This window comes from Canis aureus, chromosome 1 (assembly GCF_053574225.1).
Source record: "Canis aureus isolate CA01 chromosome 1, VMU_Caureus_v.1.0, whole genome shotgun sequence".
In the NCBI taxonomy this organism is placed as follows: domain Eukaryota; kingdom Metazoa; phylum Chordata; class Mammalia; order Carnivora; family Canidae; genus Canis; species Canis aureus.
In genome coordinates, this window is record NC_135611.1 from 40,539,634 (window position 1) to 40,543,927 (window position 4,294).

Consider the following 4,294-nt stretch of genomic DNA (forward strand, 5'->3'; position numbering starts at 1 on the left):
TCCTTTGAGGTATCCCTCATGCCTCTTTCACTGGCTTGAGCAAAACAAGCACCTAGACTGCCTGCCCAATCCCCAAGGGGACACCCAGGAGGCCACACATTCAGTGGGGCGGAAAGGACAAAGGCACAGTGAAGACAGGGAAGCTGTGGGCTGCCAGGGGTTAGATCCAGGAACTCAGAAACATGGGCTTAAGTCACTATAAATACCTTTGTAAAAGTGACGGGGGTGGCAGCGGGGGGGCGGACAGGAACAGGTGGTCGGAGGCCCTGTGTGCACATCACTGGCCTAGAACAATTACTCTGGGGGCACGAGCCCTGCGAGCTCTATTCGAAGTCCACACTTACCAAAAGAACAGATTGTTTTCTCCCTTTCTCTTGGTGTGCCCTTCCTCATGCTCCTAGGGATTAGTTTACATCTTCACAAAAACCCAGTGTGATTTATTTTATACTGTATCACATGCCCCTTAACAATTAACAAGCATAGGTTGGGGGGAGCTGTATCTCCATCATAAATGTGATGGAAAATGTAGAGCACTATTATGGAGGAAAGGAATCTCTCAAGTGTTCTAAGCAACAGACAAAAAGACAGTGGGAAAGTAAATGAAGACCAACCAATGAGAACATGCAGCTCTATTTATCCAAGTTGCTATAGCAAGAGGGTGAGCCAAAGTCACTTTGGAAGGCAAGCAGAGGAACAGGAAAGTTTTTAGTAGAAATAAGCTTTGAAAGGCTTCAAGTGTGCCCTCACTGCACGCTGTTGGCATGGAAAACCATGGGCAGCTAATGAGAAGCAGTGCACCATGTGATTGGTTAGGAGTGCATACTGAGCTCTCTCTGGTTGGTCCTAGAGAAGCAGGGATCAAAATTAGAGAAACTGAAAAAAAAAATTAGAGAAGCTGGCAGTTATTAATCAAATCCCAACAGCTCAGGGCCAATTGTTACAGAGGTTATTATTTAGACCTGGATTATTACCAGAGATAGCAATCTACAAATCTGATTTTGAGCAGCCTGGCTTCCTGGGTTGTTTATCGTAGACAAAGGGCTTGGTTTCCTTGGCAGATTGCAGATCAAAGTCCCTTTTTTTATATATTGTCTAGCCATTGTCCATCTGTATATTCAATCTCTCAAGTATCCTGAAACAAGGAGACCAGTAGGTAGGAAGAGCAGTCACGAGTCAAGCCACATCATTTCCCTGTGGAAGAAACCATACTTAGGATTTTATGAATTGGGGTTAATGTGGAGATGTATTTTTCCCCTGTTTTTTTTTTTTTTTTTATAATTCTCTCAAGTATTTAGCTTACTTGACCATGTGGCTTCTTGGTCCATGTTCTCCCACACTTCATGCTGAAGGGACCCAGTATCCAACTAAATAAGAAAAGGTGTTTATAATTCTCTGAACTTTGGGCTCCAGATACTCTTTCCTTGGAGGCAAGTGCAACCTTGCTTTGGGAGGAATGGAGGAACAGAAATTCCATCCCTAAAAAATAACTATAACTTGGATTAGAATAACCCTTCCTCTCCATATGCACAATGAGAGTTTGAGGCTGGGTGTTGCACTAATCGGCTTGGGTTACCAACACAAAGTACCACAGACTGGGGTGGGGGGCTTAAACAACAGACATGGATTTTCTCACAAGTCTAGAGACTGGAAGTCCAAGATCAAGTTGCAAATTTGGTATCCTACTGACTCCTCTTCTCTTAGCTTTTAGGTAGCAGCCATCTCCCTGTATGCTGCTGTAGGATGTCGTAGGGATTCCTCCCTACGACCACTGAGAGAGATGTCAAGCTCTCTGAGGTCTTTTCTTACTAAGACACTGATCTATTTGTTCAGGGTCCCAGCCATATGACATGTAACCTTAATTACTTCCATAAAGGCCTTATCTCTATATATGGTCTCATTGGGGCTTAGAGCATCAACATATGAATGGGGGGACACAAATATTCAGTCCCTAAAAAATGTGGAAAGTGGCCACATCTCATTGAAGTAACATCCAAATCCCTGTACAGTATGTGGTAAGAGCCAGTAAGATGAGCCTCAGTTGTCCATAGCTGAATTAACATCACCTAACTCCCTCCAAATGAGGATACACAAATTCAGCTTACAGAGTTTGAGTTTATTATGTTTTGATTATGAGACAAAATCTTTACCTAAGATCAGTTGTGAATTGATAGAATAATCACTATCTGACCTGATCACAATAACTTTTTAAGTGTGATTGATTTTAAGATGTGCTATCTTTTTCTGAGAAAAGTTTTGAGATAAAGAGACAAATATAAATATGCCATTTGGGGGAACCACAGGTCCTTAAAGAGAGATCAATTTTTTTAAAGGTTCTGTTTAATTATTTGAGAGAGAGAAAGATAGCACATGGGGGCGGGGGACAAGGAAGGGGTGAAACAGGTTCCCCCACCAAGCAGAGAGCCTGACATAGGGCTCCATCTCAGGATCCTGGGATCATGACCTGAGCCAAAGGCAGACATTTAACTGATTGAGCCACCCAGGCACCCCACGAGATCAATTTTTATTAAATATAGCCTATCCCATGTTATTCCCTGGCTACCAAACTTTCCATAGCCTGCAAATTCAAGTCCGATCTCTTAAACTCCAGCCTGTCTGTCCAAAATGTTTTCCTATCTTTTCTGCACTAAGAACAGTAATAACAATGGTTAACACTTTCCATGTGCTAAATCCTGTATGTGCATTTGTTGTTGGTTATCAGTACTTGGCCTAAACTTATGAAATGCATCCTAGTAGTCCCTTCTACAGAAGAGGAGGTTGAGTGACTTGCCAAAATTCCCAGAAGGTTTCCACCGAGAAGTCCCACCCAGGACCACCTGACTCTGAATCCTTCACCACTCTGTGCTACATAATCTTCTCCATCTACAAACAGTCTTGCTTTTCTGCAAATATTCTTTTGCAGCTCTGGCTCTCTTTAAAATCAATGTGTCTCACACTACAGGTCCCCAACAGTGTATGCTCCTAAAATGTTGAACCAAGTTCACTCTGCAGATCCTGTGAAGTGGAATGGACTTCTCTAAAAGGAAAGGACTTTTCTTCTCAGGAAAGTCAGATGGGAAAGGAAAGACATCTTTGATCATTTAAATGGTTTTTAAAAACTGTTTATGTCTTTTGTCATTGACAGGACAGGAAAAAACATTTGCCCTGCATCCAGCAGGCATAAGATTATACCACTAACATGCAAAAAAGTGCCTGCAAGTCACCAAACTAAATCCATTCTGTCCCTCATATATTTCTTGGTGATGCTCACCATGCTCCAGCAAAGGGTAACACTCAAGGTAAGCACTCCATAAATTTTTGAGTGAATGGTGGAGGATGCTTTAGAGCAACAGCCTTGAACACCTTCTAAGGAAAGGTTATGGGAAAATGTTGTAGGGAAATGAACCTGGAGCTTTAGGCTCAGTAGAATAGAGAATCAGCGAGGGACTAGGTCAAAGAGCCACAACTCCGTGAACTAGAGCCCTGGTGACCGTCACCAACATTTACAGGGGGCAGTGGGGCAGGCCTGGAGCCCCGCCAGAGTGGACACTGCTTCTCCAGTATGCTAAGAGCCTGCACTCGGCCCAAACCTGGACAAGGAGCCTGAGACGCAGGTGAGAACACTCAGTGAGCATGCGGTCGGGAGGTGAGCCTCTGTTCTTTGTGGACCAAGCAACTGGCCTCCACGGTCATGAAACCAATCTTCCATTTAGGGGCTTCCTAAGCCCAGATTTTCTGAGGACTCTCATTTGCAAGGTATCCAGGCCCAGAGATACAGACACTGTAGCAACCAGACAATAATTTGCATTACTGTGGAATACACAAGTATTGTAAAGATCACAACTTTCAAATCAAATCAAGCAAATGCAGCCAGCGTAAGCCTGAGAAGCAAATAGGGTTTTTATCACCAAATCAAATACATCCAACATGAAGCCTGGAAAATGAACAAATGGGCAGACCTCTCTGGGATCATGGCACAGAAAGTCATGTTGAGAGGATCCTTAAAATAAGTGCCTGCTTTCTCCTTCTCCCACACACAAAACAGCAAAATGTAGCTTTGCAAGGAGTGTTTCCACTGGAAATGCTCTTATTGCCACTGAGGTGGAGAAAAATAATCTAAAACAACTAAAAATACAAGATCTGGATAATTCCTCTTTCCTCTTCTTTTAGATCTGAAAAACCATGCACTTTAATACCACCGCCCATGTGAGAATGCCATTCAAAATAATGGTTTTCTATTCTCTGAATCCTTGCTATTAGTCATTTTGAGGGAATATCATATATCAGAAGGCTGCTT